Source organism: Gossypium arboreum, chromosome 1 (genome assembly GCF_025698485.1).
Source record: "Gossypium arboreum isolate Shixiya-1 chromosome 1, ASM2569848v2, whole genome shotgun sequence".
NCBI classification, from domain to species: domain Eukaryota; kingdom Viridiplantae; phylum Streptophyta; class Magnoliopsida; order Malvales; family Malvaceae; genus Gossypium; species Gossypium arboreum.
In genome coordinates, this window is record NC_069070.1 from 72,299,729 (window position 1) to 72,321,272 (window position 21,544).

A 21,544-nucleotide genomic window follows, 5' to 3' on the forward strand; every position below is an offset into this window, starting at 1 on the left:
CATTTTATGCGATTTAGTCCTTCTCGTAATTAAACACTTAATCGATAAAATTTTCGTATCAAAATTTTCACATGTCATATCTATCGTAATACGGAACATATAATATAATAAAAATAAACTTTGTTTTCGGGTCGGATTTGTGGTCCCGAAGTCATTATTTCGATTTCACTGAAAAATAGACTGTTACACTTCGGTAAATAAAATTCAGAAATATGGGGCAGAAGAATTTAAGGCTGCTGCCGATGATGATTCGAAAAGGGCTGAATTTTGGCTAGAAAATACAATCAGGGTTTTGGATGAATTGTCTTACACACCTGAAGAATGCTTGAAATATGTTATATCTCTGCTAAAAGACTTAGCCTACCAGTGGTGGAATACTTTGATTTCTGTTGTACCAAAGGAAAATGTTACATGTGAAATTTTCCAAACAGAATACAAAAAGAAATACATTATTCAGAGATTTCTTGATAAAAAAAAGGAAGAATTTTTAGAGCTTAAATAGGAAAATATGATAGTATCTGAGTACGAATAAGAATTTGTTTAGTTAAGCAAATATGCCAGAGAGTGTATCCCGACCAAAGTTGATATGTATAAACGATTTGAGGAGGGATTAAATGAAGACATCAAGTTATTAGTAGGGATTTTAGAATTAAAAGAATCTGTTGTACTGGCTGACCGAGCACATAAAGCTGAAGAATTAAATAAAGAAAAGAGGCAGGAAAAAACGGAAGCCCAAACATCAAGTAAAAGATTTATGGGGAAATCACAATCATTGGCTTTAAAGAAATAAAAGAATTACCATGATCATTCTACCACATATATGGGATATTCTGAAAGAGACTGAGGCTCTCAACGTTCTAATCTGAAATCTCCGGCTCTATCCGCAGCAAGTGTAGGAAGTGTCGGTAACCCCAAACCTAAATGTAAATATTGTAACAAACCGTATTTTGGGGAATGTCGAATGACAAGTGAGGCATGTTTTACATGTGGATCTTTTGATCATTTTCTTACAAACTTCCCAGAAAGCCTACAAAGGATACTGTTTAGACTTCTAGGCTGAGCAAACCCACCTCGAGAGGCAGGCCACCTCATCACCCCAGCAATGTTAGTGGTAGCTGAGGTGTGACAAAAGATTCAACAGTCAAATCTGAAGCACGAGAACCGTCAAAGACATATGCTATTCGTACAAGAGAGGATGCCTCTACACTAGATGTCATTACTGGTACTTTTTCTCTTCTTGATACTGATATTACTGCTTTGATTGATCCTGGTTTAACACATTCATACATCTGTACAAATTTAGTGTCTGTTAAAAGATTTACCTATTGAGTCCACTGAATTCATGGTTAAAGTTTCAAATCCCCTAGGCCAGTTTGTGATGGTAGAAAAAATCTGTAAAAATTGTCTGTTAATGGTATGAGGTTATTGTTTCTCGGTTGATTTAATTTTACTGCCATTTGATGAATTCAATGTGATTCTGGGTATGGACTGGTTAACTCAGCATGATGCAGTGGTAAATTGTAAACAGAAGTACATTGTGTTAAAATGTCAGAATGGTGAATTGCTTCATGTTGAATCTAAAAAACTAAATGGGTTGTCAAATGTAATCTCAGCTATACCGAAACAAAAATATATCAGAAAAGGGTATGATGCCTTCATTGCTTATGTGTTGGACACTAAAGTATCTGAGTCGAAGATTAAATTAGTGTCGATTGTTTGTAAAATTCCTAATGTGTTCCCGGAAGAATTACCTGGATTACCGCCAGTCAGAGAGGTGGAATTTTCTATAGATCTTGTTCCAGGGACAACTCCAATATCTATAGCACCTTATAGAATGGCTCCTACTGAATTAAAAGAGTTGAAAGCACAGTTGCAAGAATTGACTGACAGAGGAGTTGCTCGACCCAATTTTTCAGCTTAGGGTGCATGGTTCTATTTGTAAAGAAGAAAGATGGATTATTGAGACTGTGCACTGATTACAGACAACTTAATAAAGTTACAATTAAGAATAAGTATCCATTGCCCCGTATTGATGACTTGTTTGACCAGACGAAAGGTGCCATTGTATTTTCAAAGATTGATATTCATTTTGGATATTATCAGTTAAGAGTAAAAGACTCAGATGTACTGAAGACAACTTTTAGAACTAGATATGGACATTATGAGTTTCTTGTGATGCAGTTTGGCTTGACAAATGCACCTGCGGTATTTATGGATCTGATTAACAGAATTTTTAGACCATACTTGGACAAATTTGTGGTATTATTTATTGATGACATTCTGGTATATTCTCGGGATGAAAATGAACATACTGATCATTTGAGAATAGTGCTGCAAACTCGATGTGAGAAACAACTATATATGAAATTCAGTAAATTTGAAATTTGGCTACGGGAAGTTGGTTTCCTTGGACATATAGTATCTGCAAAAGGTATCAAGGTGGACCTGAATAAAATTTTAGCTATTGTTAACTGGAAACCACCAAAGAATGTGTCTGAAGTTAGAAGTTTTCTAGGACCAGCTGGATATTATAGGAATTTTGTAAAAAAGTTCTCAATGATAGCCTTCCCGATGACACGATTGTTGTAGAAAGATGTAAGATTTGAATAGATTGATAAATGCCAGCAGAGTTTTAATAGGTTGAAACTCTTGTTGACTGAAGCACCCGTATTAGTTCAGCCTGAATCGGGTAAGGAATTTGTAATTTATAGCGATACATCCTTAAATGGTTTAGGTTGTGTCTTGATGCAAGAAGGTAAAGTGATCGTCTATGCTTCTAGACAGCTAAAACCACATGAAAAGAACTACTCGATCCATGATTTAGAATTGGCAACCATTGTTTTTGCACTAAAAATTTGGCAACACTATTTGTTTGGTGAAAAGTGCCATATATTCACTAATCACAAAAGTTTAAAGTATTTGATGTCACAGAAAGACTTAAACTTGAGACAATGTATGTGGCTTGAATTATTGAAAGATTATGATCTGGTTTGTTATTATCATTTGGGAAAAGCTAATGTGGTTGCAGATGATCTGAGCAAAAAGTCTCTGTTTGCTTTACAAGCAATGAATACTCAGTTGTCACTATCAGATGATGGTTCAATCATAGTTGAACTAAAAACTAACCGACATTTCTATAGTAGATTTTTGAAGCTGAGAAAAACGATGATGAATTACAAGCTAAACGGGTTTAATGTGAGTCAAATTTTGATTCAGAATTGTAGATTGGGTTTGATAGTTGTCTGTTATTTAAAGGAAAAATATGTGTTCTGAAGATTTTGGAACTTATATAGAAGATTTTGCACGAAGCCCATAATGGTACTATGTTTGTTCATCTGGGAAGTAATAAAATGTATAATGATTTGAAAAAGATGTACTGGTGGCTGGGAATGAAATGTAATATTTCTGAATTTGTATCTAGGTGTTTGGTTTTTTAGCAAGTTAAAGCTAAACTCCAGGTGCCTTTGGGATTATTACAGCCAATTACAGTACTAGAATGGAAATGGGAAAGAGTTACCAAGGATTCTGTATCGGGATTACCCTTATCTCCGAAAAAGAAAGATGTCATTTGGTTAATTGTCTACAGATTAACAAAGTCTTCACACTTTATTTCAGTTCATATAGATTTCTTCCTGGATAGATTAGTAAAGTAATATGTTTATGAGATTGTTAGACTACATGGAGGATTAGTCTCTATTATTTCAGACAGAGATCCTCGATTTACATCTGAATTCCGGAATAAATTACAAGAAGCTCTAGGTACACAGTTACATTTTAGCACCGCTTTCCATGCTCAGACTGATGGACAATCTGAACGTGTGATACAGATTTTAGAAGATATGCTTCAATATTGTGTGTTGGAATTCGAAGGTAATTGGAAAAAATATCTACCTTTAGTTGAATTTGTATACAATAATAACTATCAGTCAAGTATTAAAATGACACCGTACGAGGCTCTGTATGGTTGTAAATGTAGAACCCCATTGTATTAGAAAGAACTTAGTAAGAAAAAGATACATGGAGTTGATTTAATCCGTGAGACTAAAGAAAAGGTGAAAGTGATTCGGGATAGTCTAAATACAGCCCCTGATCGTCAAAAGTCTTATGCTGATCTTAAACGAAAAGAGATAAAATTTCAAGTCGGTGATAAAGTATTCTTAAAAGTATCACCTTGGAAAAAAGTTCTCCGGTTTGGCGGTAAAGGAAAACTAAGTCCACGGTTCATCAGACCATATAAAATTATTGAAAGAATTGGACTTGTTGCATACGGATTGACATTACCACCGGAGCTTGATAGAATTCATAATGTTTTCCATGTGTCTATGTTGCGACGGTATTGGTTAGATCCTTCATACGTTATTTCTCTAACAGGAGTTGAAATACAACCTGGCATGACGTGCAATGAAGAACTGATCAAAATTTTGCCATGGGAAATGAAGGAGCTAAGAAATAAAAAGGTAGCTTTAGTAAAATTTCTTTGGAAATGACACAGATTAGAAGAAGCTACTTGGGAATCGGAGGAAACAATGAGAAAACAATACCCGAACCTCTTTACTGGTAAGATTTTTGAGCACGGAAATTCTTTAAAGGGGGAGAGTTGTAACAACCCGTTTTCAGTGAAATCGGAACAGTGGTTTCGGAACCACAAATTTGAGTTAAAAAGAAAATTTATTTTAATATTATTGCATGGTCTGCATTATGATATGAATTTGAGAACCAGAACAGTAAGCATGCGGAGCATTTGAGAATCGTTTTGCAGACTTTAAGAGATAAACAGTTGTATGCCAAGTTTAGTAAAAGTGAGTTTTGGCTCTGAGAGGTCGGATTCTTAGGACACATCTTGTCAAGTGATGGAATTAGAGTTGACCCGAGTAAGATTTCAACTATTGTTGAGTGGAAACCACCAAGGAATGTATTAGAGATTAGAAGGTTTCTAGGCTTAGCAGGTTACTACAGACGATTCTTTAAAGGATTCTCCATGATTGCAACGCCGATGATGAGGTTATTACAAAAAGATGTCAAGTTCGAATGGATGGAAAAATATCAACAGAGTTTTGAGAAACTAAAGGCATTGTTGAATGAAGCTCCAATTTTAGTGCAATTGGAATCGGGAAAATAATTCGTAATGTATAGCGATGCATCCTTGAATGGATTAGGATGCGTGCTTATACAAGAAGGCAAGGTAATAGCGTATGCCTCGAGACAACATAAGCCACATGAGAAAAACTATCCAACTCGCTATTTAGAGTTAGCCGCCATAATGTTCACGCTGAAGATTTGGAGACACCATTTGTATGGTGAGAGATGTCGAATATTTACCGACCATAAAAGTCTAAAGTATTTGATGACCCAAAGGGAACTAAACCTTCACTAACGGAGATGGCTAGAGTTCATAAAAGATTATGAGCTGGTGATCGACTATCACCTGGGAAAGGCGAATGTGGTCGCTGATGCTTTGAGTAGGAAGTCATTACTTGCCTTGAGGGCTATGAACACTTAGTTGTTAGTAACTGACGATGGTTCGATTTTAGCTAAGTTAAGAGTGAAACCAATGTTTTTCTAAGAGATCTGTGAAACTCAAAAAGGTGATAAAGAATTGCAAGCTAAGACAACTCAATACGAGACGGGTATAAAATCAGATTTTTGGATTGGTTCAAATGGTTGTTTTTCAAGACAGAATTTGTGTACCCAAAGGCAATGAGCTTATTTGAAAAATTTTGCATGAGGCACATAGCAGTTGTATGTCCATTCATTTGGGTAGTGTGAAAATGTACAATGACTTGAAGAAACTGTATTGGTGGTTGGGAATAAAGAGAGACATTTTAGAGTTTGTCTCTAATCGGCAAGTGAAATCCAAACACCAAGTACCTTCGGGTTTACTTCAACCTGTGATGGTTCCCAAATGGAAATGAGACCTATTACTATGGATTTCATGTCCGGGTTGCCTTGGACACCAAGGAAGAAAGATTCCATATGGGTCGTGGTAGATAGGCTAATAAAGTTAGCTGATTTTATACCAGTGTGTATGGATTATCCGCTTGAAAAATTGGTTGATTTGTATGTTTCCAAAATTGTGAGACTCCACGGAGTGCCCTTGTCGATTATTTTGGATAGAGATTCTAGGTTTACCTTTCGGTTTTGGAAAAAGTTACAAGAAGCTTTAGGGACAGTTGAATTTTAGCATGGTTTTCCATCCACAAACCGACTGTCAGACAAAGAGAGTAATTCAGATTCTTGAAGACATGTTGCGGTGTTGTGTTCTTGAATTCCAAGGCAGTTAAGAAAAGTATTTACCATTGGTAGAGTTTGCCTACAACAATAGCTATCAGTCGAGTTTGAAAATGGCACCTTATGAGGCTTTGTATGGGCGTAAGTGCTGAATGCCTTTGTTTTGGACCGAACTTATAGAAAACCAGACTCACGGGGTTGACTTCAAAGAGACCGAAGAGAAAGTAAAGGTAATTCATGACTGTTTGAAGGCCACTTCGGATAGACAGAAATCCTACGAAGATTTGAAAAGAAAAGAAATTGAGTTTCAAGTCGGTGATAAGGTGTTTTTGAATGTATCCTCGTGGAAGAAAGTCCTCAGATTCGGTAAGAAAGGAAAATTAAGCCCATGTTTTATTGGACCTTATGAGGTGACTATAAGAATTGGATTAGTAGCTTATCAACTATCCTTGCCATTCGAGTTAGAGAAGATCCACAATGTTTTTCGTGTGCTGATGTTGCGTCGTTACCGTTCTGACCCTTCACACATTCTTTCACCAACAGAGGCTGAGATTCGATTAGACATGACTTATGGCAAAGATTCGGTTAAGATTTTAGCTCGGGAGTTTAAGAAATTAAGAATAAGAGTATAACACTTGTGAAAGTATTATGGCATAGACATGGGGTAAAAGAGGCCACATGAGAGCCCGAGGAGACTATGAGTGACCAATACCCAAATCTTTTCACCTTAGAGATTTTCGGGGACGAAAATCTCTAAGGGGGAGAATTGTAACAGCTTGATTTTGGGCCTAATTGAAATAGTGGTTTTGAAACCACAAATTCAAGGTTAGAGAAATTATTTTTATATTATTTTATGTGTTATAGCATGAATATATGAGTGTTTGAATTTTTTTTAGTGAATTAATATTAGTGATTGCATGCTTAATTTTGAAAAAGGACTAAATTGCATAAAGTACGAAAGTTTTGTTCTACTAAAAGGTGCCAAATAGCTATGGAACATTAAAGTAGAGGTCCTTATTGAGTAAATAGACCAATAAAATGTTAGTGGCTAGACATGGAGCCTTAATTCATGGAATAGTCAAAGGTTAGGTGACTTAATTGATAATAAAATAATAAATCTAAAGGCTAGCTATCATCTTTTTCATTCCTTCTCTTCACCATCGAAAATTTTAGCAAAAAGGAGGGGGTTTGAGAGCTCAAAATTTCAGCAACTTCTATCCCTTACAAGTAAGTGGTTTTGATGGTCTTTCTTGATGATTTTTGTATTTATGGGACCCTTGTAGTATAAGCTAACTAATGGGAGACTATTTTGCAAAATGGTTGAGAGTCTAGGGTGTTGCCATGAGAGTATTCATGTTGTTTTCTAAATTTTTATAAAAGAAAATGAATCATGGTTGTTAAATAAACAACCTTTTTGAAGTGGTTTTCATGAAAACACCTAAAAAGATCATTTTGTGAAGTTTATAAAATAGGCTGCAAATGTGTGAAATAATTGAAATTGTGAGATGCTATAGGTTTAAAGTAGTTTCAGCTAGGCTTGGTTAATGTGGAAATTCAATGAAAATCGTTTTACGAGCCTAAGGGCAAAATTATAATTTTATGAAAGTTTAAGGGCAAAACGGTCATTTTACAAAAGTATGAATTTTGGAATGTCTTGATTAATGTGATGATTAAATAAATAAAATTTGTCATTATAGATCAAGAAATACGGAATCCTAACTTAAACTGGGGAAAAACCAAGCTAGTGGACTAAATCAAACTAGTCGCCCATATTTTGTATACCGATGTAAGTTGCACGTAAATATCACAATTTTATTGTTAATATGCATTAAATAATTGATATTGCATGAAATGTTCAATTTTGTTTTGGATATGCATGACGATATTTGAAGTGGTAAAACTCCCGATTGAACCATAAGTATAGATTGGACATCCATGCCGTGATACTAGGGTTATGTGAGCCAGTGTAAGACCATATTTGGAAAATGGCAAAGGCATTTATATGAGAGCTAGTGTAAGACCATGTCTGGGACATGGCATTGGCCTCGACATATAAGCTAGTATAATGCCATGTTTGGAACATAGCATCGGTATTTATATGAAAGCTAGTGTACGACCATGTCTGGCACATGGTATCAGCCTCGACATGCGAGCTAGTGTAAGACCATGTTAGGAACATGGCATCGGCATTGATATATGAGAGCTAGTGTAAGAACATGTCTAGGACATGGCATCGGCATCTTACCCTTTTCTATGAGGCTTATCGGGTATCCATTTATTATTCCAATTGGTTCAATGGGTAATTTAAAGATTATATCACGATTGAGAAAGTTAGAATCATGTTGCAAGTGGTACAGGTACTTGCACGAAACTCATAAGAATGAGCTTGAGTTATGTATATAAATAGTAAGGATGAAAATAAGTAAATTATGTCTATAGTCATTCGAGAATCTTGTGTAAGTGTATGATTATGAGTATGATATTACTTGGTAAAGTGATATTAATTTTTTGCTTTTGACTTACTAAGCTTTATGCTTATTTCCTCTCTTTTCCATTTTCTTATAGTGCCGCCAAGCTAGCTCGGGAATCAAGGGACCTCGGAGGCATTGATCACACTATCATCTAAAGATTTTGGTATAGTTAGTTTAAATGTTTTGAGCGTGGCATGTATAGGGACTTGGTCTTTTTGTTTAGTGTCATGTTGGTTTGGCCATAAGTGTTGGCTCATATGGATGTGATATTCATTTTGTATAGGCTATTGTTGTTGGCTAATATTGATTATTATTAAATGCATTTGATGAGAATTCTCATGGATGTGTTTGTTGCATGGTTTGTGTTGATACGTAGGAGATGTTGTATGTGATAGGAAATAGCTTGGAAATGATGTATGGATGCCTAGGTATTGTCTAATATGGTCATGTGTTTATGTGGTATTGGTATTGCTTGATGTTTTTGTAGGTGGGTGCAAGTAAGGGTGACAAAAAGGCTTGGTAAATAGCCTTGCTTTTGTCCACACGGGTAGACACACGGGCGTACGTCTAGACCGTGTGTCTGCCCATGGGCGTGTAGTTAGGCCGTGTGTCCCTTGCACCTAAATTTGGCAAAATAGAATGCCCAGTAGCAACCACACGAGTGGAGACACGACCGTATGTCTCAACCGTATGGAGGACACGACCTTGTACATGGGCGTGTGCCTTAGCCGTGTGCCCCTAAATGGATTGCTGAGGTCAGAAACAGAATGTCAAGGTTTTTGTACACGGGCGTGTCATGGCCATGTGAGGGACACGGGCCATGGACACGGGTGTGTGCCAGGCTGTGTGAAAACCCCTGTAGGTTTGAATTGAGAAATAAGTCTACACGGGCTAGGGATACGGGTGTGTCCCGGTATGTTCAGACCGTGTGAGCCACACGGGCCTTCAACATGGCCATGTTAAGAAGACACACAAGTGTGTCACCTTTCTACACGGGGGTGTGCCCCTGTTTACATAGAATTTTTTTAAAGTTTTCTAAAGTGTTTAATTTATTCCCGAACTGTTTCCAAAGCGTGATTTGGGCCTCATAGGTCCATATTAGGGATGTTGAAAGGAGGTTTGAAAGTTTTAAAATTTGAGCGAAATTTTATGACTCGAAAATGTTTGTATGCATGTGTTTAAGACTAGTAACACCTCGTACCCTGTCCCGACGTGGGATACAGGTAATGGGTGTTACACTAGCCGTTGGAATAGCTAGTGCTAATCATACTTTGATGTAGTTATATAAGGCATTATCATGCTTGATGTTATATGGTCAATTAGGTAAGAATCAAATATTTGGTTAAATGGGATGTTATGACATGTATTGAAACTGAAACTGTCTTGAATTGAATGTTCTATTGTGACTTGTAATGGTACAAAAACTGGTTAGATACGTTGATTTCAGGTTGGGTGAGAAATAAGGCTTGGAAATAGCCTTATTTTGTCTAGATGGGTAGAGACACGGGCGTGTGTCTCAGCCATGTGTAACACACAGCCATGCGCACGGGGGTGTAGTTTGGCCGTGTGTCCCTGCATCTTAAAAATTCAGAAACAGAGTACTCAGAATTGGTCACACCAGCAGAGACACAGTCGTGTGTCTTAGCCATGTGAAACACACGGCCTAACGCACTGGCGTATGTGTTGGCCTTGTGAATCTTTTTCCTAATTTTTGAAAATTAAATTGTTCACACGGCGCCTAGCACATGGGCGTGTGGCTGGCCGTGTGACCCAAGTCAGAAAGTTATATGGGTATGAACACGGGCTGGGACACGGCTGTGTGCCTTACATTGAATGCCCACACGGTTTAGGACACGGGCGTGTCATTTGGCTGTGTGAACCGCACGGCCTACCAACACGGGCATGCGACCCTTGTATTTAAGAAAAAAATTGGAATTTTGTGAAAAAGTCTCTGAGTTTCCGATATAGTTATGATTTGTTTCTAATGTAGAAATTGGGCCTTGAGGGTCCATTTAAAGGGCGTTATGATTGGTTTCGAATATGAATAGTAAATGACACGACTTAATAGAATTTGATATGTACATTTTAGTAATGCTCTGTAACCTTATTCCAACGACGAATATGGGTTAGGGGTGTTACAAGAAAGGAAAAGTAAGAGTCGTCGATGAGTGACGAGAGAATTTAGTTTGTACTTTTAGGATTCAAGATCATTATAGTTATGTACATATATATGTTGAATGCATGATGGGTTAATGAGGTAAGTTTATGCTAATCATATGAATGAGTCGTGTTGATGATATTGGTTAAGAATTGAATCAAGATGTGCATACTGTAAATGAATTTTATATGAAAATTGATACTGATTCATGTGATGAGTTGAGTAGAAATGAAATGGTGATATATGATATATGATATGATGAGATAATGAAAACGGTATGAAACTTGATATGTAAGCCTGTAAACAATGTATAATTGGAATAATGGTTACCCTATTAATTGTTCGAGCAAAGTCAAATATAGTTGACATGTCATAGGATTAGATTATGTATGGGTTTAAGCACTTCGTGTGCCAGAATGCACTATGTGTCCCAATAAATTTTCTTCGGTTTATCTGATGATGTACTATGTGCGCTAACTACTTTGGTTTATCTGATGACGTACTTTGGTGCTAGATTGATGTGTTGGTTGGATGATCCGTCTATCCGTCTTGAGTCCAAATCCAATTAATAGGGATTAAAAAAATGTAAATTTGTTAAATGATATTGAATTGAAATGATGATATAAATTAGTATTATATGTGCATATATGCAAAATGAGACTAAAGACATCATGCAAACAAGTTGAGAAGAGCCATGGGAGTCAAATCGATTATGAATGAGTTAATAGACTCAAAAGAAAGAATTGAATCCTCAAATGAATGATCATTAGCATTGGATGAAAATGAGAATGAATATAATATTGGTACATAAATGTATATATGAAATTGAAATGGAAATGATTGCATCTTTGTTAATAGAAAGTATGGCATAAAATGTTTAGTTTGATTATCAAATGAAATGGTGTATGAGAGTAATATTTGACTATTGAACATTTAAATTGACATGGTTTAATTATAGCATATATTGATTGAATTCTTATTGTGATTATGCTCATTTATTGACTTGAATCTTGAAAATGCCACTGAGTTTTTCACTCAGCGTATGGTTTGTTTATTCCGTGTGTAGGTCATAGTAGATTCTGAAGTCCTGAATTTTTATTCAACATCCAATCAACAATCCTTGACTTAGCAATGTTTGTTTAGTCCCCTTTCTTTTTGATATATGGTATGTATATAGGTTTTGAGTTGGTTTTGTATAATATATAGTTATATTGATATTTAAGCTAGTAATGGTTTAATTAATATGACCACATGGTATTTTGTATGTTGTGATTTGGGATTGTTGAAGTTGGAATGAACTTGATATGCAAATGTGATATTAGGTTGGATGTAATAAGTTGGTACCAAATGATTAAACGGTTAGGAATGTGGAAATTGTCATAGGTATCAAATTGAGATTTAAATTTTATGTAATACATATGTATATATGATGATAAATGATAGAAATGAACATATGAGAATGGTATCTTTGGCTGAAAATATTGAATTGAAGTATTGAATTGAAGTATTGAATTGAAGTATTGAATTGCTTGTTTAGGTGTTACAAATTGGTGCCATTTGGACGTTGTGAAAACAGACGGTCACGTCGTGATGTTGAGCCTTTAATGTCATGATAATAAATTAATAGTGAGTTGTCTTATGACCTGGAATGCTTGAAGTAGTGACGTCAACCCAATAGTTTATAAATTTTACAATTTGATCATTATTTGACCTCAAGTCGCCTAAAGAGCTTTCGTAAGCTCATATATGATTGTTTAATACGTCGCAATGTTGTTTTAATAATAATGTGGATTAGCTGTAAATTTGAAATGTAATCAATTGTAGTTGCTTCGACAATGAATGTGACATCTCGTAGCTCGGACCTAGCAATTAGGTTTGGTATGAGTGCTACATTTATTGGTATTAGAGCTACAATTTAGTCAATTGTCAGACTAAATTGAGCTGAAAATTTAGTTTAGAGGTAAATGCCAAGGTTGAGTCGAGTCTAGGTCGAGATTTGAATTTTAATTACGAACTCTTCTATTTTATAGCTAAAATGCCAGAAGAATCAAGAATTGATGTTGATGATAAAATAAACAAAAGTGATCACTTCGTCGAGGGAAAGAATCAGGCAAAGATCAAGGCACCCAACGTTGATCAAGCTAGAGCACTATGATATAGAACTGATAGACTTCACCGAGAGGGTCAAGGTGATGAAAATCTACTTCACATCATAGTGGAACTACATTAGTGACTAACGAGAGCTATTCCACAAGCTGCACTAGTAGTTGTAGTTGAACGAGCCTCGATGAAAGAGTTGCAAAAATATGGAGCAACTGAATTCAGAGGGTTGAACGGAATCGACCCCTCCTCAACCATAATCTTGCTAGAATCAATTGAACAGGTCCTGCAATAGTTTAAATTTTTGCCGCACGAGTGTGTTATGTGCGCAATATCTCTTCTAAAACAAAAGGCATGCTAATAGTGGTTGATGATCACCTAACATGTGCTAGTGGATCAGATTAGTTTGAAATTATTTCAATTTGAGCTTCAAAAGAAATAGGTCAATGAACTATATCCCGGAGACAAAAGGCAAGAGTTGATGATGTTGAAACAAGGCGATATGCTAGTCGTTGACTATGGGCGAGAATTCTTGTGACTAGCTAAATATGCCTTAGAGTTAGTGCCGACAGAAAAAGGAAGCTACAATTGATTCCCTTGGGGGTTGCGAGATGAAATCCGAGTTTAGTTGGTCTCACTTAAACTTAAAGAATTTTCCAACCTAACTAAACGAGCAAAGATGGTTGAGCAGCCATGGGCCTAGATAAGAAAGTTAAGGCTCGCCAAGCATTTGAAAAGAGAGTCGAGACTACTAATTCGCAACCCTTGCCTAAGCAAGATAGAAAGTCTCGAGGTTATTAGAGATCAGCTCTAAAGAATATCAGGTCAGAGAGAGATCGAGTCAAGCAACCATCTATATTAGTGGGCAATACTAGATGCCCTGCGAGAAAGTCGTTCTAGAAAAATTTGGATTGAAAATGATTTTCTTGCACAACAGAAAAATATAAATTTTGAAAATTGAGTCGGTTTGTGATATTTATTACATTAAATTTTTTCTTAAAATAATACTTGTGCTTTAAGCAAGACAGATCCTTGATGTTCTCAACTTTCAACCGCATGGCCTTCTCCGCTATTCTTGTACCACGAATCTCTTCGAGTGGGCTTGAACAATTTCAAATCAATCACAGAGTCAAAAACAATTTTCTTACTTTCAGTAGGAAAGTAAATCTCTCCTGTAGAAACTGATAGATTTGTTATTCCTAGAAAATAAAATTTATATTTAGAAATAAATTCTACTTTCGGGCAGAATAATAATATCTCAAAGTCGTGCCTTTTAGCCCGACCAGTTCCATTTATTTATACGGTGAGATAGAGAAACCTTAGTTAAATTAGTAGAATGCAAATAATACTTATTTAATAGAAAAACCAATCTCATAGTTGAATTAAAGGAGAGGGGCGACTAATAGGGTTGTGCCTCCCATCATATGTATTGTGATAAGGGGTTTCAAGCCTTTCCTGTATTGAGTCCAATTATATGTGCTACTTGGACTTTTAACTTAATACTTTATTATTCAATTCAACTTAATACATGTTTTTCTATTTTCCATTATTTACTAAATAATTTTAAAAAAATAAAGTTTTCCAATTAGATACATTTCTCAACCCAATTCTAATTCCAGTAAAATCATGACAACTTTATTGTAAAAGAATTTATGAGAAAATATATTTAATTTCTACATTCAATGGATTCACTATGACTAGTTAATTTAATTCCATTTTTGAACTTCAATTAATAAAAAAATATTTCGAAAAACTTAAATTAATTCTCAGGTCATTCCATACTTAGTGAGAAACCACATTCATTTTCGAATGTAACCCATTTCTCTCACTTTATCATTTCTATCCAATTTTGTTAATTTGATTGAACATGTAATTCATTTATGGTTTCAACGAGCTAGCAGAGGGACCAATTGGACATATTTGATTCGGGCTCAAATGATTTACAATTAAGTTCCAACTTTTAACCTAGTAACTATAAACTCAATTGGTCACAATCATTCCACTATCGTATCGTGCTTGAGCTCTCCTTAATGACATGCCATTACGAAAACTACTTGATCAGTGCTCATCCCATGACCTTGTCATAAGTGTGTTACTATCATAGGATATCCTTAATCTCTTTGGGATAAATTCGTTCTCCCAATATGATCCTATTTTATCTCATGGTAACCGTTACATCTTCCTTTATGAAAAGTCAGTTACTATCAAATAATAATTAAGTCATTTGTCACAAAGATGAATAACGGGTGGTCACATTTACTTTTCATCTATCATGTAATGACAATGAGATGATATCATTTGTTCATTTCTTGGGCTATGAATTCCACTATTGTGAATGATGCTACATATTGTAGAAGTTGTATACGCAACGCACCAACTTTCAATTCCTTATCTATTTGAACTCAGGCTTTTACTTACATCAAAGTATACAAGTCACACATACATAGTCCATTATCCATTCAAAATTAATGTATGACACACTGTGAATGTCACAAGTCAATAAATCCATAAACAGATTCAGGATCTATTTTACTTGGGTCATGTTCGATATACAGTTAGTCCAAATAGTCACATCTATATCTCTATCTTTTGGGAGTCATCAGCTTTGATTCTTAAGGCAAAACGTCTCCCCAATTGGATTTGATAGACGACATAGTATTCTTTCAATTGGTTTGCTCAATTTCTATTAGAATAAGGACATGTATAGTTTCATCTACTAATATAAGTTATCTTTCCGTATTACGATCTGACCACATAATGTCGCTTAGTATTAGTTAAACATTAGAAAACTAGTGACTAATATTTGCTTCCATTTTAATCTAAGGCATACGTTAGTATTAGTTAAACATTAGATAACTAGTGACGAATGTGACATGGCCGTGTGTTCCCTGTAGGTTTTAAGGCATACAAGTCAGGTCGTTACACGGCCTAGCACACAGCCTGGCACACGGAGGCCATTTCGAGAGTTACATGGCATGGCACACAGGTGTGTGGCTTGGCCTGTAATGCCCCAATTTTTGATAATTCTGTGAATGTTGGCATAGGTTTAATTATGTTAGTGGGCCTCTAGAAGGCCCAAGCTTAAGATAGAACCCAACAATTTTAGTTAATTTTTGTTCCATAAGAAAAATGGGGTGAAATTATGAAATAGAACCTATGTGAAAATGTTTGAAAATGCTATAGGCTAAATTGAAGTGGCCAAATAAATAGGAGTGCAAAATAGGAGGATTTGCATGACAAACCTCCCATTTTACATGAAGTGGCCAGCCATCATGTTGTTGTAGACAACATGAGAACTTAATGTCCATAATTCATGGTACAAATTGATAATGAGTTAGGTAAATGTTCCATGATAATGTATTAGGTAAATATTCCACGATAATGGGTTAAGTAAATGTTCCATGATAATGGTTTAGGTAAATGTTCCATGATGGGCATTTCATGTCTTTTGTATTAAAGAATTAAATGGATGAAATATGGAATTTTATCAAAAGAAAAAGGGGTAAAAAGAACAAAGTTTTGTCCATCTTTGTTCATCATAGCCGAAAGTTAGAGAAGAGAAAGGAGAGGAGAAAGCTCTTGAGTATTCGGTCACTAGGAGGAGGAAAATTGAAGGTAAGTTCTTGGTACCTTACTTCTATTTTGAGGTTCATGAGTTCTTCTTGATTCTACCTTAACTCTTGAAGCATATTTTGGTTTTTGGTTGTGTTGTGAGCATTTAGTCATGAATTAAAATGAAGGAAATGGTTGTTGTTTCATGTTCTTTTGATGAAAAATGGAAGATAGGTGAAGTTGAGCCAAACAAATGAGCATGCATGTGCCTTAGATGCTAAAGGGAAAAATCGGCTAACATGTTGTGCTTTAAAATGATGAAATGGAGATTATACTTAAGTAAAATCATACATATGTGATGATTGATTGGTGATATACATGTTTAAATAACATGCATGCAAGGTATGTGTGAAAGAGTGATTTGGTAATAAATCTGCTTGGGACAGCAGTAGTAATGTGACTTTGGAAAATCACCACAAATTGTGGGAGATGAATTAGAAGCTGAATAAATTATGTAATTAAAGCTTATTGAGTCTAGTTTCTAATGAAATATACAAGACCATATTTTGAATTCGGTACAATGAGAAATTTGATTCGTAATAAAGAGTGGTCAGATTAGTCAAACAATGAAACATGGGAAACTTTGAGAAACATCTGGTATTGATTTGCTAAACCAAAAATTCTGAAAATTTTATGGATAGAATATATATGAGTCTATTTTTCAGGGAAAATTAACGGCACTTGATATGGAGTTTCATAGCTCTAGTTATAAATGATTTAGTGACTGTTGCTCAGGAAGATAGCTTGCAGTGAAATTATGATTATGTGGTAAACATTGACAAAAATTGTTAATGAGTTGCTTATTGATTTCTTATAAGCTTACTATGATCTGTAGGTGTGGTTGGTAGAATCTTGTAAGGGGTTAATCGTAGTTTGTATTTGAATAGTTAGATTAACGTGTTAGTAATCCAATTGTAGGCAATTCGTGTGTGGATCTAAATCAAGATATAAATGCAAAATGTGTGTATGGCGACACCCTCTCATAGACTAGATTGGCAAAAGCCGAAAAGCCAAAATGCCGAAAAGTCAGTATTTTGGGAGTTTGCGAGTGTGTGAATGCTCGTAAGATAGTTGGGTTTGTATATTTGGTAATCTAAAGTAATAAACTGGAGTACGCACGATTTCGTTCATTTTGATAATTTGGGCTTAATGGGCCAAAGATCGGGTTCATGGGCCAACAGGCCCAACTCGGTAAGTATGCGCGGTAAGTGTTCTGATAGTACGTAAATAGTTAGGATATGCATGAAAACCCTAAAAGCAACTAAATTACTATAATACCCTATGTATGGAAAATTACTGTTATACCCCTAGGTGCAAAATTACCGTTATACCCCTAAGGTTAATTTTGGTGAAAAGCATGACGATCGATTACGTATGATGTATGCCATGATTATATATCATTGCATGGGGACATGGGTTATATTATGGAGGAAGCGTCCCGGTGGCTATGCCACAATTATTCGATCTGGTGGCTCGCCACATATATTCTGATACGGTGGCGATGCCACAATTATCCGATCTGGTGGTTACGCCACATATATACATTACGGTGGCTATGCCACGATTATCTCGATCCGGTGGCTCGCCACATATATCTATTCTGGTGGCTCGCCACAATATCATATCTGGTAACCGTCACAATATCCGGCGACCTCATTGCGATTTTTGTGGTGTGTAGCGGTTGGGTGGGTCGAGTAGTCTTCCCACATGGTGTAAGGCTGGTACGGGGGTGTTATGGATGAATCTGGGTTGGGTTTCTGCATAAACATGTAATATCTGTTCTGTTCTTTTATGGGCCTATGGGCTTTATTCTGAATTTCTATTTTGGGCTAAGGCCAACTTATTCTATTTCTGTGGTTTGAGCTGATATAGGCTATGGTTGGGTTAATTTACACACTGAGTTTCCCCAAACTCACCCCTTTTATTTTCATCCACGCAGGTAATCCCTAACCATAGTGGGCTTGGAGTTGTGAAGGAATTCGGAGTGGCCACCCATTCTGAAAGTTTGATTTTCTTCTGGTGAACTGGACATCCTTTTAATTACGTTTGAGGTTTTGGGCTTTTAAATGTAGTAAGGCCGCTTATCTATTTTTGATGGTTTTTATATGTTTTATTAAGATAGGTAATATTTATATTTAACTGTTGAAATTGAATAGATTTAGAACGCGTTTTCAAAAACAGTAATTGATTTCAAAATAACACGAAAACAAGCAAAGCTTCCGCAATAAAGATATTTTCCAAAATTAATCACTTTTCCTAAAAAGGACTTAATCAAATCGGTTTCCTAGAAATATACATGACGTTAAGGTATGGCAATGGCGGTTTGCATGTCTAGGATTGGATCCGAAGGGAGTTTGGTACTTAAGCAGTCCGATGGACTCACCTCCTCTTTTCCGGTTTCCTACCTGGTGCACAGCTTCCATTCACTTTAACCTATAATGGAATCATCTTTTAAAACACTTAGTAAGTTTTCTTTCTGGATTGGAAATGTTTTGAATGCTTTGATGTGGTATGTCAGATCAGGCCATAATGTCTGGGCTGGGTAAGGGGTGTTACATTTAGTGGTATCAGAGCCTAGGTTGCAACAACTCGGCTGTGGAATGGGTTTACAAAAAAAAACAAAGATTTTCAAAAGCAAAAAATTTTTATAAAGATTGCGAAAAACATGATTTTCAAAATTTAGATCTTTAGAAGGTGGCATTCTGAATCTCCGGCCCAAGCCTATAAGTATTACTCTGAACTCTTCTGAATATTTTTCTGACTTATCTGTCTATACTGAAATCCTGCTAGGATACTCTAGATAGGATGATACTGAAACCACAAGAAAATCTGATAAGAGACTGAAACTGTAGCTAGACTTCGATTTTTCGAAAACAAACTGGTGATCATCGCCATCTTAGTGGTTCATGGGGCAGTATCGCCTTTGATTGAATTCGCTACAACAATAGCTTTCAATCAAGTATTAAGATGGCGCCTTACGAGGCTTTATACGATCGTAAATGCCGTACCCATTATTCGGGTGAACTTAGTGAAGGTAAATTCTTGAGGTTGATTTGGTTAAGGATGCCGAGCAAAGAGTTCGAGTAATTCGTGAAAGTTTGAAAGTGCTTTGGATCGCCAAAAGTCGTATGCGGATTTGAAAAGAAAAGATATTGAATATCAGGTTGGAGACAAGGTCTTTCTCAAAGTTTCACCTTGGAAGAAGGTGCTTAGATTTGGCCGTAAGGGAAAATTGAGTCCGAGGTTCATCGGTCCGTATGAAGTATCCGAACGAGTTGGACCCGATGGCGTCTCGATTAATTTTACCCCGAGCTTGAAAGGATCCTAGCGTTTTCCATGTCTCGATGCTTGACGATATAGGTCGATCCATCGACGTAATCGCTCCGTCCGAGATTGAGATTGACCTAATTTGAGCTATGAAGAGGAACCGGTTCGCATTCTGATGCGTGAAGTAAAAGAGTTGCGCAATAAGAAAATCCCATTAGTGAAGGTGTTGTGGCATAAACACGGAATTGAAGAAGCCACTTGGGAACTCGAGGACTCTATGAAAGAGCGATACCCAAACCTATTTACCGGTAAGATTTTCGGGACGAAAATTTCGTAAGTGGGGAGAGTTGTGACATCCCTAATTTGACCCTAGTCGGAAAGTGGTTTGGGACCACTAAACCGAGTCTTATAAGTAATTAAAAGTTATATTCTATGTTTATGATGTTAGTAAATGCATGTGTGAAAGTTTCATGCATTAATTTGATCATTTCTATGTGAATTTATTTAAAATGGACTTGTATGAAACATTGTTGAAAGGTGATAGGCTAATCTTACAATGGTCTAATAGTACATGCATGCAAAAGAGTGGTTTTGCATGTCAATTTGCCCAAAAAAAGGGAAGAGTGGCCGGCCATGACAAGTTATGGGCAAGGGGAAACATGTTTCAAACATGTCTAGTTAATGGATTATGTAAGGAGGAATAAAAAAAAAAAGGAAGCATGGGAAATAAACTAATGAAAAATTAAAGGAAGAAAACAAAGAAAAAAAAATGTGTCCATCATTCTCATACATGACCGAAAAAAAAAAGGGGAGAAGGAAAAGGCTTCATACTTTGGTTCTTCTTAGCCGTGTAGAAGAGGGAAAAAGAGGAAGAAATTTAGCCACTTTGAGCTGGAAATTAAGGTAAGAATTCAAGTTAGCTCTTTAAATCTTAGCATGGTTTTAAGCTAGATTCTAAGCCCCTTATTTAACCATGCCGAAATCTTTGAAAATTATGGTGATATGAACGTTCGGCCATGGTAGATGTTAAAGAAGATGGTGGAAATGTTGTACACATTTGATTAGTAAGTTAGATGGATGAGATTTGAACTAGTTACCAAGTTCTTTAGGTAACCCATGTTGAAATCTTGGTTTTGAATAAGTGAGGTTTTCGGCTAGGGTGACTAACAAGGGTGATGATTGTTGTTTCATGCTGAATCTAGATGAACAATAGTTTAAGAGGAGCACTTTCGGCCATGATATGAGATTGTGATGTTAGTGCGAATATGAAGATGATGAACTTGAATAAGAAATATTCGGCTAACATGATAAGTATGAATTATCAAGTAGTTGTGATAATTGATGAGTGAAGTGGCTAATGGGGACTCTTAATGAAATTATGCTAAGGCGAATGTATCAAATGCTAAATGTGCTTATATGTGTGTGTGTCGTTAGTAGCTAATGGCATTGGCATTGTTTAACTAAAATTAGAAATGAATGCTTGAAAGTTAAATATGGTCGCCTAGTGACCAAATGCGTTAAAAGCTAATATATGAACAAATGATACGAATAAATTGACCTTTGAAATGTATATGGTTGCCGTGTGTTTGTGTCTCGATTGAGAAGTAAATTTGTTTGATTTAGCTCAAGATCTTAAAGGAGAGGCGTCCAACAAGGGAAATCGAAGGTCATCGAGTAGCCGACTTGGAACTATTTTACCTAACACAAG